The following is a 14,557-nucleotide window of genomic DNA, read 5'->3' on the forward strand; positions in this document are numbered from 1 at the left end:
TGGGTCCTGAGGCACGAGGCAGAGGAACCTTCCATAGACCCTGCAAGGCCCTTCACAGAGGTGAGGGAAGCATGAGCTGTCCCGCTCCACCCAACGCCCCTTCTCCAGGTCTGTTCTCACACTGCTATAAAGACATACCTGAGACTGGGTCATTTACAAAGAAAAGAGGTTTAATTGGCTCATGGTTTTGCAGGTTGTACAGGCTTCTGCTTCTGAGGACGCCTCAGGAAACTTACAATCATGGTGGAAGATGAAGGGGAAGCAGCCATGGGAGCAGGAGGAAGAGAGCAGGCTGGGTGCAGTGGCTCACGACTATAATCCCAGCACTTTGAGAAGCCAAGGCCGGCAGATCACTTGAGGTCAGGAGTTCAAGACCAGCCTCGCAAAAATGGCGAAAAGCTGCCTGTACTAAAAATACAAAAATTAGCTGGGCACGGTGGTGGACACCTGTAATCCCAGCTACTCGGGAGACTGAGGCAGGGGAATCACTTGAACCCAAGAGGCTGAGATTACAGTGAGCCAAGATTGTGCCATTGCACTCCAGCCTGGGCAACAGTGAGACTCCATACCAAAAAAAAAAAAAAGGAAGAAAGCGAAGTGGAAAGTGCCACAGACTTTTTTTTTTTTTTTTTTTTTTTTTTTGAGATGGAGTCTTGCTCTGTCGCCCAGGCTGGAGTGCAATGGTGCGATCTCGCCTCTCGGCAACCTGCACCTCCCGGGTTCAAGCAATTCTCCTGCCTCAGCCTCCCGAGTAGCTGGGATTACAGACGTGCAGCACCACACTCGGGTAATTTTTGTATTTTTAGTAGAGATGGGGGTTTCACCATGTTGGCCAGGCTGGTCTCAAACTCCTGACCTCAGGTAATCCACCCACCTCAGCTCCCAAAGTGCTAGGGTTACAGGCGTGAGTCACCAGGCCGGCCCACAGTGCCTCACACTTTTAAACAACGAGACAGTACTGGGGGGGGTGGTGCTAAACCATTAGGTACCACCCCCATGATCCAATCACCTCCCACCAGGCCCCACCTCCAACACTGGGGAATACAATTGCACATGAGATGTGGGTGGGGACACAGAGCCAAACCATATCAGATCTCACCAACAGAGCACTGGAATATCTTCTGCCTTTGCTCTGCCAATCCACACCTGTCATTTCCTTTGAGATTTCCCTGAGTGGCCTTGCTATGTTTGGTGGTGTTCGGCCCTGGCTCTAATCACTTTGTGGTCCCCTGAGCCTGGAAGAGTCAGTCCCTGGATATCAGCCTTCTGGTCTTCCTCAGGGCAGCCTCCTCTGAACACCCCATTTCTCTAAAACAGGAACCTCCACCTCCCTCATGTACCTTCCATCCCTTCACTCTGTTCTAGTTTCATCCAGCACTGAAATTACACTTTGCATTGGTCTGCCTCTTTGCCTGTTTATTTCCGTCTCTTTCACTAGATTCTAAGGTCCAGGAGAGCAGAAATTTGGTCTATTCCTTCCACCACTGTATCCTTGGTGCCAAGTACAGCACCCGACACACAGCTGGTACTCAAAAAATACTTATTTTTTTGTTTGTTTGTTTGTTTTTCTCTGTTATGTTCTTGTTTTTGAGACAGGGTCTCATTCTGTCGTCCAGGTTAGAATGCAGTGACATGATCACAGCTCACTACAGCCTCGAACTCCTGGCCTCATGCAATCCTCCCACCTCTGCCTCCAAAAGTGCTGGGATTACAGGCATGAGCCACTGTGCCCCTTGAGAAATATTTGTTGCATGAATGAATGGACTCGGTACATTCTGAAGTTGTGCTTACAGGGACCTTCTCTATCCAACTAGATCATGGCTTCTGTGAAAGCAGGGATTCTCTCCCTACTCATCCCTTCTTCCTCAGCACCGTGCATAACTTAGATGCTTTAAAATTTAAGCGAGTGAGGCCAGGTGCAGTGGCTCACGCCTGTAATCCCAGCACTTTGGGAGGCCAAGGCAGGCGGATCATCTGAAGTCAGAAGTTCGAGACCAGCCTGGCCAACGTGGTGAAACCCTGTCTCTACTAAAAATACAAAAAAAAAAAACCTAGCCGGGTGTGGTGGCTGGCGCCTGTAATCCCAGCTACTCAGTGGGGCTGAGGCAGGAGAATCTCTTGACCCTGTGAGGCAGAGGTTGCAGTGAGCCGAGATGGTGCCACTGCACTCCAGCCTGGGCAACAGAGCAAGACTCCATCTCAAAACAAACAATCAAACAACAATAAAAAAAAAGTAAGTAAATGAATGACATTGTGAACCACAAACACTATCCACACATCAGAATAAGAAAAAGCACATGTCCACCACTTTTCCAGGGAAAAATAAGAGCTAACACTTAAAGAATGCTTTCTCCCGGGAGAGTTGTAAGTGCTCTCCAAGGTATTCATTCATAAAATTCACAGGACAACACTAGGAGTTGGGGGATAGAATTTTCTGCTCGTGAAAGGTGAGGACTTGGAGTTACACAGCTAGCAAGTGACAGTGATGGAAACAGGTCCAGGCACTCCAGACAGAATCTCTGCCCTTAACCCCCATACTAGGCTTTCTCTTTCTTCTGACTTTGAAAACTAGGATAAATTCAAAAACAATTAGAAAAACATCCCAAGAGACGGCTTTGGGTGCTAACCCTCTGCTCTGCTCCCTTGAGTTTATCTTTTATTTTTTCTTTCCAAGTAGATTGCAAGTTACAAATCCCTGCTCCAAATTAAGATGTCACGTGATAATCTCTCCCTTACAGGTTAAACTTCAAGACTATGCTTAACCTGCGGTTAGTGAGGCACATGAAGGTCTTTCCAAGAAAGAGTTGAATGCAGCTCTTCCCCGAGCTGTAAGAATGCAACCCCAGATTAAATTGGCAGAGCGAAGGCGGGAGCAGGCAGAGACAGCTTGGACTCTCTGCCAAGGGTGTAGAGTACAAGAATTTCCAGCTAACAAAGATGAACTTCTCCACTGATGCAAAACTGGCCCCCTCAGGTGTCCTTGTGATTTACATCATTTCAGTATTAATATGCAGGGGGGCCTTTGATAAATAAGACCCTTTAAGTAACTGGAATTTTCTATACTCAACACTAATGCCCACTAATGTTAATTAAGTATTTATTGAAATCAAAATTTCTGGCCAGGCGTGGTGGCTCATGCCTGTAATCCCAGCAGTTTGGGAGGCTGAGGCAGGTGGATCACTTGAGCTCAGGAGTTCAAGACCAGCCTGGGCAACATGACAAAATCCTGTCTCTACTAAAAATACAAAAAAATTAACCGGGCGTGGGGATGCACACCTGTGGTCCCAGCAAGGGAGGCTGAGATGGGAGGATTGCTTGAGCTGAGGGAGGTGGAAGTTGCAGTGAGCCAAGATCGCACCACTGCACTCCAGCCTGGGCAACAGAGTAAGACCTTATCTCAAAAAAAAAAAAAAAAAAAAAAAAGAAAATCAAGATTTCCTCAGTGGATCCAACAACCCACATAAATATAACCTTTGATAACCCATAGTGTCTACCATCCAGTTCTCTATTTTACACAGTTAAATGGAGCAAAGTGATATTGGGTAGACAGATCTGAAGTACTACAAGAATCTACTAGTACCATGCCAGATGCTGATACAACATTGTGGACGACCCCACAGAATCCACAGTCTATAGAAGGGAGTGGCCATTCATCCCCAAACTACACAGATAAACTGCAACTATAGCAAGGGGCACACGGTGTTAAGAGAGGGTAAAGAGATTTTAATCTGGTCACAGAGGTCAATGAAGGCATCCCTGAGAAAATAGCTCTTTCGTTAAGACCTGAAGGAAGAGTAAGAGAATGAATGGGGAGTAGGGAGAGACAGTGAGGACACGGAGCTTGGTGCAGCTGGAAAACCGAAGTGTAGATTGGTGAGGATGGGCAGGTGTGATGGGGCTGAGGCTGGGGCAGTGCCCAGGGACATCAGGCTGGACCTCGAAGATGAGATAAATGTCTGGATCTTTATGAGCAGCCACTGGGGACCTTTAGGCTCTTTCAGAAAGGGAAAGATTCCAGGATTATGTAGAAGGTGAAACTGACAACCTGCTATGCATCCGTTCTGCACACTTGCTGAGGCAGGAGACTGGACAAACACACTAAAGAGAGAAAAAGAAAGGTCAACAGCAAGGGCTGAAATGAAAAGGACTTGCTGGCCCATCTTAAGGTAAACAGAAAAACACTGAGGGCACACATCTCCAGAGTGGTACAGTCAGGCCAAGTTTTGCTACTCTCAGCTAACTGCAAATGTACACTTCTGCAAATGGCCCAGAAACGAATCTCAGAGCTTGATAACAACGAGTCAACCCATCTTCAACCATGGAGATGGGTTCTATTTTGCACTGCTCTCACTAAAACAACGCAAAAATCTAGGCGGGACGTGGTAGCTCACATCTGTAATCCCAGCACTTTGGGAGGCCAAGGCGGGCAGATCACCTGAGGTTAGGAGTTTGAGGCCAGCCTGGCAAACATGGTGAAACCCTGTCTCTACTAAAAATACAAAAAAAAAAAAAATAGCCAGGCATGGTGGCACGTGCCCGTAATCCAAGATACTCAGGAGGCTGAGGCAGGAGAATTGATTGAAGCCGGGAGGCGGAGGTTGCAGTTAGCCAAGATCGGGCCACTGCTCTCCAGCCTGGGTGACATAGTGAGACTCGATCTCAAAAAAACAAAACAAAACAAAAAATCCAAAAATCTGTAACATAGCTATTATTCTTGCGATGACACCAACATTATTATGCATCCGTAGAGCAGGATACTGGTTTTAATCTGCACAAAAATCACAGCATGTTCATGCTGGGAGGAAACTTAAACATTATCTGAATATTTGTGTACTTTTCCAGTATTCTCACAGATGTTTTCATATATAGTTTATTTTCTGTTAACATGTATGTTTGGTGTCCCCTAATTAAACTACGTGTTTTTCACGTGGGCTATACCATGTGTACTGCCTTTCAAGTTACCCTCATTCCCATCTAAGCACCAGTGGAACACACACACACACACACACACACACACACACACACCCTTCCCCACCCCCACACACACGACTGTACTCAGAGGAGCTTAATCAACACTGTTAGTTGACTGACTTACTGACAACAGACCAAAGGCTGCCTCTGAGACTGATGGTCAAAGCCATAAAGGCAAGAGATGTATTTAGTCTCCATTTAAAAGAATCTGATTCGGCTGAGCTCAGTGGCTCATGCCTGTAATCCCAACAATTTGAGAGGCCAAGGAGGGCAGATCACCTGAGGTTAGGAGTTCAAGACTGGCCAACATTGTAAAAGCCTGTCTCCACTAATATAAAAATCAGCCGGGCATGGTGACAGGCCCTGTTATTCCCAGCTACTTGGGAGGCTGAAGCAGAAGAATCACTTGAACCCAGGAGGCAAAGGTTGCAGTGAGCTGAGATCATGCCACTGCACTCCAGCCTGGGCAATGGAGCAAGATTCTGTCTCAAAAAAAATAAAAATGAAAACGAAAGAGTCTGATAAAAATATAAGGGAGCCAGGCATGGTGGCTCATACCTGTAATCCCAGCACTTTGGGAGACCGAGTCAGAAGGATTGCTTGAAATCAGGAGTTTGAGACCAGGGTGGGCAACATAGCGAGACCCCCATCTCTACCAAAAAAAAAAAAAAATTAATTAGCCAGGTGCAGTAGCATGCACCTGTAGTCCTGGCTACTCTGGAGGCTGAGGTGGGAGGGTCACTTGAGTCCAGGAGTTGGAGGCTCAGCTAGTAGGAGTCAGTAGGTAGGATCAGGCCATTGCATTCCAGCCTGGGCCACAGAGAGAGACCCTGTGTCAAAAAAACAAAACAAAACAAACAACCATAGGGGAGAGATGAAATGAACCGCCAAAGACTTGCTCCACCGGCTCTTCAAAGGATGGGAAAAACCAAAAGCGGCTAGAACCTGAGGCCCCAGCCCCTCTCCGTGCAGGAAAGTTGGTTCTGTCACTCATGGGAAGAGTGGACCTGGATTAAACAGGAAAGCTGAGAAGGATGCCACATCCCTGGTTAAAAGGTTAGGGGGAAAATGAGTATATCAAGCAAACTGAGAGGTGTTGCAATTTCAGAAGCAAAGTAATTTTCTTAGATGACAGCATAAGCCACTTTCAGCTTTTTCTTTTCTTTGATCCATCAGCGTTGCCCTGGCCACCAACCAAGTTCACACAGTCCAAGCAGACATTCTGGATTGCATCAACATGTTAGCACTCTTCGTTTTCAAAATGTAGACCATATATAGCTAAGATTAAACCTGTAGCAACCAGCCCCTAGATGTCATTGTTGCTGCTGAAATATCAACTCTTGAGTCTTGGAATTTTTACATCTGAAGAGATAGCAGTGTTCATCTGAATAAGCCCCTTAAATAATGCAAATTCAATTCACTTTCGGTTTTTCAAAGCCAAGTCCAAAGTCTTCTGGACTTCTTAACCAAAATGCAACTAAATCTTAGGGTGTTAGCACACATTCAGTTGCCAACAAAATCCGCATTCAGGAAAAATAGGCTGAAAAACCCACGTAGTCGTATGTGACATTCCTAACGTGCTCACATCAAATTCCACGACATAAGCTGATTATGGAGTCGCTGGGCGATTCTGCCCTTCTTCTTTTCGTGTGTTGTCTGACTTCTGTGCCTGCCTCTGTCATCGGTGTCTGGAGCTCAGAGCCGTCTGTGCCTTGCGAACAGCAGCTTCCAATCAAGGGCGCGTGGAAGAGCAGAAGCGCCCACCCTGTTTCCAACAAGCCATTGAATGCGACATATTCTTTGTTCACAGTGTCCTTCAACTCCATCTCTTCCTTCCATTTCATATCATTCCAGTCCCAGTCTTTGCAAGAACAATACTTTATTGTTTACTGATTGCTTTCTATGAGTCAGACACACATTCGGTTCTTTAAACTTTTCAATGGCCCTGTAAGGTAGGTATGAAGTAACTGAGGCACAGAGAGGTACAGTAACTTGCCCAGGACACACAGCTAGTGAGTGCTAACAGGTTTTGAAGCACAGGGTCAATGAAAACCGGTCCACAGACTGGATTCTTGGGGCCTCTCTGTGGCCAACTCCCTTGTCTCTAACTGGATGCCACGTTTATTCTCTTTCCAAGCCTCCGGCCCTCAATCTTATGCCCTATCTTCCCAAAAGATGCTTTTGAGTAACTCCTCCGATAAACTTTATGCTTGGGAGCATGTCTGCTAAATGAAATCACTTTTTTCTTCGATCATTCAGTGTTTACTGAATGTAGCTACATTTTAGGCCCTGTTCTAGGCCGGGAGGGCAGGAGAGATATTGATGAACAAAACTGACAAGCTCCCCTGGGCTCTTGAAGCTCATTTCCCACCAGGGTAGACAGATGTTGAGGCAGTGATTACACATGGAATTAATGACAAGAGAGTGAAGTCCACAAAGACGCAGGAAATCACACAAGCAGAGCCCCCGACACGGGCCCTCCATCAGAAGGCCCTCAACAGAGGCCTGCTGCCTGTCTCTGCCTGGCCCAGTCCCAGCCCCAATCTGCCTTTCTGGCCAGAGCTCTTCCTGCTCCCCATACTGAGTCCTCCAACCCCAGCAGAGGGGTCTCCACGATCCAGATAGATGCCCTGTGTCCGTGTGCACCTCCCTGCTCCATTCAGGTTGGTCCATTTTCTTCCACGTGCCAAGGTGACCCATTCTTGAACTTAGGTAGCTCAGATTTTGCCTTCCCATTACCTGGTCCTAGGGATGTCCCTGCAGGTGGCCTAGAGAGAAGAGTGGAAGGAGGGGGCCTGATGCAAGAGGGATGGATGGCATGGCAGCCTGACCACCTACTCATGAAGCTTCATGCAACCCACAGCTCCACTCATGCCTAATTCTGGATGCACCACTTATACCTGGCGACAGATTTCTACTGGGCCTTCCTGCCTTCTGGCCTTGTGGAGCTGAAGATGAGGCCAGAAGGGGCATGCAATTTGCTATTTGCAGTGTGGATGATATGGTTTGGCTCTGTGTACCCACCCAAATCTCATCTCAAATTGTAATCCCCATATGTCGGGAGGGTCCTGGTGGGGGGTGATTAAATCATGTGGGCAGACTTCCCCCTTGCTGTTCTCATGATAGTGAGTGAGTTCTCATGAGATCTGGTTGTTTGAAGTTTGTGGTACTTCCCCCCTCACTCTGTCTCTCTCCTGCTCCAACCATGGTAAGATATGCTTGCTTCCTCTCGCCTGATGCCATGATTGTAAGTCTCCGGAGGCCTTTCAGTCACGCTTCCTGTTAAGCCTGCAGAACTGTGAGTCAATTAAACCTCTTTTCTTCATAAATTACCCAGTCTCAGGTAGCTCTTTAGAGCAGTGTGAGAACGGACTAATATAGTGAACTTTCTCTGGGTACAATATGCATTTTTTCCTTTCCTTTCTCACTCATGTCTCTTTCTCAGTGAAAGAAACATCCCAGGCTGGGCATGGTGGCTCACGCCTGTAATCCCAGCACTTTGGGAGGCCAAGATGGGTGGATCACTTGAGGTCAGGAGTTCAAGACCAGCCTGGGCAACATGGTAAAACCCCGCCTCTACTAAAAATACAAAAATTAGCCAGGCGTGGTGACATATGCCTGTATTCCCAGCTACTCGGGAGGCTGAGGCAGGAGAATCATTGGAACCCAGGAGGCGGAGGTTGCAGTGAGCTGAGATTGCACCACTGCACTCCAGCCTGGGTGACAGAGCGAGAGTGTCAGTGTCAAAAAATAAAAATAAATTAATTAATTAATTAAATAAACATCCCAGAAGGTCAAATACTATACCATGTTCCCTCTGCTTGGTCTTCCCCAGTATACGAAGAGCTCAAGCTGGGAATCTTAGAAGATAGACTCCTTGCAATCTGCAGTTATCCATTTACTGATGTCTTAAGCAAGAAGTAGAACTCCCAGCCAGTTGGTGATGATGCCAGCAGCTCCTCCTAGTCTATCACCTCAAAAGGAGCTGTCAAAATAACAAATGACATATTTTTAAGTTGCAGGATTACCCCTTAGCTGGGCTCTCTTGGTTTGATTAGCAGTTACTTTTCCTTTTAGTGTCTTTCTTCATCTTCTCCTCCTTCTTCTTTTCATTTTCTTTCTCTGCTCCACTCATCAATAAAGGCCACTGTTTTCAGGAAACTGCTTCCCTAGAAAGAATTGAACAGTATACTATTACAATCATATTGTCTTGTTCAGAAGCAGGTGGTATTACCTGTCAACAGGGGTTTGGGGCAGAGCAAATAGCTCCCACCCAGCTCGGTGAAGCCACTCCCTGGCTCCTGGGTAGAGAAAAATGGCCAAAGAAGAGAGCTCTTTGGAGGCCTCAAAATCTCATTTTCATTCCCCTTGCAGAGAAGAGACTGACTTTATTGACAAAGACGACTGAAAATTGCTTGAGCGTTCCAATAACCAGTCTGCGTTGAGGCAGAAAGACAGTCTGGCGGAGGCAAGCTCCCTGCTCCACCGCTAGCTCCGCCGAGCCACGCTTTCCTGCAGCACCAGTCTGTGGCATATGCAGACTAGACTGAAAGGAGCCTCCTGTCGGCCTCAAAAGCAGCCCCCCTCCACCTCCACTCCCAGCCTGCTGGTGCGTTTCCTGGATCCCAATCACAAATCAACACGAATGCAGGGAATCTCTGCCAGACACCAAACTCTTAGGCTGATTCAGGAGCTTGGGGTCAGGCCTAAGTTGGCTTGGACCAGGCACAGGTCCCATTTTCCACTGGAGTGCCCTGTGGCTTGGCTGCACATTGCGGGTGGGCCACTAGATGTCACCATTATTGATTCTTGTCCTTATACCCAGGTCCTGAGTCTAAGACAGGGTCTCAGGGCTAGGAGAACTCTGGAGAGAATTCCATCGCAGCGTTGACGGCAGGGCTGCTATATTTGCTATGTCTGAGTTCCTCGGTGGGCCTTTTCTAAATAAGTTAGCATCTCAGCCCCAAAACAGCTGAGCTGCAAATTAAGCAAAGACCAGTGTTAGCCAGAGCCAACCCTGACTTTCACAATCACGTCCCCTGCCCTTTCTCCTCCTCTTCATCGTCAGGGTTGGTCGTTATGTATCCTTCTGGCTTACTTGGGCCCTCAATAAGAAATAAATTAATATGTATGCCTCATAGCACCAAGGATTTTAGATGTCGATGTGCTGTTGAAGAAACATAGGTCTGTGGCTTTTAGCAGAGAATGAATGACAGATGGATAATTTATGATGGTCCTTGAGACCTGAACTACAATTATGAAGTATTTCTAGGTGTATATTCAGGATGCAAAGTGCAAGGAACCCAGAGCTAATGTTAATTTATTACTGACAGCTGTATATATAATAATATATCACGTCTTTTCATCTTACATTCCTTCTGACTTACATCAAGCAATCTTTTCATTCATTAATAAAATCAAGTCTTGCCATTATTCTTAATGATGAAGTCCCATCTTGAACCCAGAGGACTCCTATCATTAAACTCCGTGCTTCTATATACCAGTCATCTGAAGCTCAAAAAAAAAGGATAAATTGAACTTCTTGTTTTACAAGCAAGGTGAAAACATCGGAAAGATAGAGCCCACTTGCTCACAGTCCCACAAGGGCTAAGTAGCAAACTCAGGGACAATTTTGGGGTTTATTTTTCTCAGCTCGCACTACCACATCCTTTTTTGCCTTTTAGCTCTCTTGCCTCCTCTCACCCTTCTACAATCTCTCCTTTTTTGAGGCAGTATATTTTTTAAAGGTCATGATAAAAATTACACCTTAAAGAAATACGGGCCACACGTCTCGTCCAATTTTCTGTTCTGTGCCAAAGACTTACATGATTAATGCCTTCAAAACAAATCTAATCTAATCTTATCACACCAAAGACAAGGTGTCCTTCATAAGTATTGTGGCTGGAAACAAGTAGGTCTTCCTCCAGTTTCAACTCGTTCAATGTCTCATTCAGTTTACAACCAGTCATCACCTTGGCAACTTACTCGAGGCACTGTCTTCAGCGTTCCCAAAATGTAAGTAGTGCTCCAGTTCAGCTTGTAAAATCATCAAACTCCATGGTCACTTTAGGAGATACAGAGACCCATGATACTTGTAGATAAAGTGAAACCTTTAGCCTCATCGACTAATTAATGGCCTCAAAGTAAAATAATGAGGTGTGTGGAGATAGGGATTCAGTTACTGGGTCATCTCTCATCTGGAGACACAATCAGATGCCACTGAATAGGCGCTAGATAACTGAGTAAGCGAGTTTCCTATCTATAATACTAAATCTTACTAGGATTGTTTAATTAAATCATGATAAATAACACGCTGTGGCAGGTGAGAGGTGCTGAGAAGAGCTTAGGTGAGATGTCCACAAGTTCAATGGAACTACATCTGAATGCCTTTGCATTCTTCTGACTTAAAAATGTTGACTGTAACTTTCCAGAGAGTTCTTTTCTAGGAAAGAGAAATACTGAGGTGCTGTGTCCCAGGCTTTTTGAAGTTGTCTTGGTTTTCCTATCAGATTCTGCATTGTATACTTTCTCAGTCTTCAGGAATGAAGGTCCTAATTCCTTCATTATCATTCCTTTCTGCCTATAATGATTTCTTCCTAATGGCTCTGGCTGTTCCAGGTACATCAGAGTAGGGAGTGGGTATCAGTGGCTGTGTCACACTACAGTAACAAGCAGATTTCTCAAAGAACTAACATTAGAACTACCATTCCACCCAACAATCCCACTACTGGGTGTATACCCAAAGGAAGATAAATCATTTTACCGAAAAGACACCTGCACTCGTATATTTACTGAAGCACTATTCACAATTGCAAAGACATGGAATCTACTGAAGTGCCATCAATGGTAGACTGCATAAAGAAAATGCGGTACATATACAGCAAGGAATACTATGCAGCCATAAAAAAGAACAAAATCATGTCCCTTGCAGCAACATGGATGCAGCTAGAGGCCATTATCCTAAGCAAATTAACACAGAAACAGAAAGCCCAATACTGCATGTTCTCACTTATAAGTGAGAGCTAAACATGGGGCATACGTGGACATAAAGAAGGGAACAATGAACACTGTGGACCCCAAAAAGGGAGAGGCAGGGAGGGGGGCAAGGTTTGAAAAACTACCTATAGGGTACGATGTTCACTATTTGGGTGAGGGAATCAATGGAAGCCCATACCTCAGCATCATCTAATATACCATGTAACAAATCTGCACATGGACCTCCCTAATCTAAAATTGAAGGAAAAAAAAGGCCAGGTGAAGTGGCTCATGCCTGTAATCCCAGCACTTTGGGAGGCCAAGGTGGGTGGATCATCTGAGGTCGGGAGTTCGAGATCAGCCTGGCTGACATGGTGAAACCCCGTCTACTAAAAATACAAAAACAAGCCGGGCGTGGTGGCATGTGCCTGTAATCCCAGCTACTCTGGAGGCTGAGGCACGAGTATGGCTTGAACCCAGCAGGCGGAGGTTGCAGTGTGCCGGAATCGCACCATTGTACTCCATCCTGGGCGACAGGGTGAGACTGTCTCAAAAAAACAACAACAAAAAATCAGCTCCAAAATCATCAGACACTTGCTCACCCTACATATCCATCACCATGGGTCAGCTGGGGACTCAGCTCATCATTGTCCCTCTAAGATGCTGGCTGACGAGATGGCCACCACCTGAAACATTGCCAGTCATCAAGCCAAAGGGAAACATACTCTGGAGGGAACTGCACTGGCAATTAAATGCTCCAGCATGAAGGGAATGCCCTCACTCCCACACACGATCCATTAGCCAACACCAGTACTGGCCACACCCCCGAGCCACAGGGTCAATGGAAACTAACCTTATGCCAGAAGAGGGACAATGGGAACTAGCTGGTGAATACCAGTAATGACCACCACAGGAACTTCAGACGAAGATACACTTTCGTTCGCTTGTTTTAAAAGTTCTTTATTATCCCTAGATTATATTTTCTCTATTGTGTTTCTGCACTCTCCCTTGACCAAATAATTCTGTCATTTCATCTGTCTACTTTCAGATTCATGGACATTACACTTAAGACATGACTAACGAAAAGCCTCTCTTCAGATAATGATAAGTTAGGATTGTTTGTGCCAATAGCCCAAGGCAAGGAATTTCTCATATTACTTGTTTGTTCTCCCTTTCAACACTTCGTATTTCTGGGTTTTCTTCACTGTTTTTTCTTTCCACCCTTCCATGCTAGTCTCCTGCTCAATCTCTTACCTTTTATCGAAAAAAAAATTACTCAACATTTTATTTTTATTTCTTCACAGCTATTTGGTCTAATTGGCAAAGGATTCTGTGGAATAGCAGAATTCTAACTTTGCAGCCGGGTGCGGTGGCTCACGCCGGTAACCCCAGCACTTTGGGAGGCCGAGGCGGGCGGATCATGACGTCAAGAGATCGAGACAATCCTGGCCAACATGGTGAAACCCCGTCTCTACTAAAAATACAAAAAAATTAGCTGGGCATGGTGGCACGCCCTGTAGTGCCAGCTACTCGGGAGGCTGAGGCAGGAGAATCACTTGAACCTGGGAGGTGGAGGTTGCAGTGAGCCGAGATTGCACCACTGCACTCCAGCCTGGGGAGAGAGTGAGACTCTGTCTCAAAAAAAATAAAAATAAAAATAAAAATAAAAATTCTAACTTTGCTGGTTTCCTAACCCCCAAATTCAGATGAATTTGAATTCTGAAATACAGTAACAGGAATTATCAGCCTGTCTGATTCTAAATTTTGTTGGATCTTCCTCCCAGGACCGTGGACAGCCCAGCCAGCTGTAAAGGCCTCTAAAAAGATCCGGAACAGATCCCCGAGAGGTATCTCACCAAATGAGTCCATTCCACTACAATGGCCAGAATATTCAGTTTTACACCCTTGCTCATGCCCACCGCTCACCCGCAGTCCAGACCCAAGCACCACGCTGCGTAGTTCCTAATACGGCAAAACTATCCAGCATTTTTGGTGAAATTGGCTGGAATGCTTCACTCAGTCCGTTTTTCACTGTTAGCAGGAGAACCACCCTAGTATCTTTCATAAAACAGATCCGAATGACAAACACCATCGTGCCCTCCGAGGGCTGAGCTTGTGTTACTGGGTCTGGTCCTACAAACCCTGAAAATCCTGACTCTCTCAAGCAAAGAGATTCCCCAGGGCCAGCTCTGGCCCTTAACAGGCACCCCTTAATGCCAAGCTGCCATCTGGCTAGGACCTCTATATTTTAGCCAAGAACACCTTGAAATGTACAGTCCTACCAAAAGAACTAATACAAATCCAGAAGTACAAGGCTAAAAAAAAAAAAAAAAAAAAAACCCCAATGCCCATTGTTGAAAGCCAATTGCGGGGTGAGTGGGGTGATAAGGCTAGCCCACAGCGGATTTAGGCGACGTGGGGAGATGCCAAAGGGAATACACGGTGACTTCTAAATCTAGACGTCTGGAAGGGGCCATGAGAGCCAGACAACTGGGCCCGAACCCCGCCCGGGAGCCAGGGTTTGCAAGGGGCTAAACCGGCTGGGGAGCCTCCCTCTCGCGTGTCCAGCCTCGGCGGCCCGGGACGCCGGTAGGCGGGGCCTGAGCCTCGC

This window comes from Pan troglodytes, chromosome 20 (genome assembly GCF_028858775.2).
Source record: "Pan troglodytes isolate AG18354 chromosome 20, NHGRI_mPanTro3-v2.0_pri, whole genome shotgun sequence".
NCBI lineage: Eukaryota > Metazoa > Chordata > Mammalia > Primates > Hominidae > Pan > Pan troglodytes.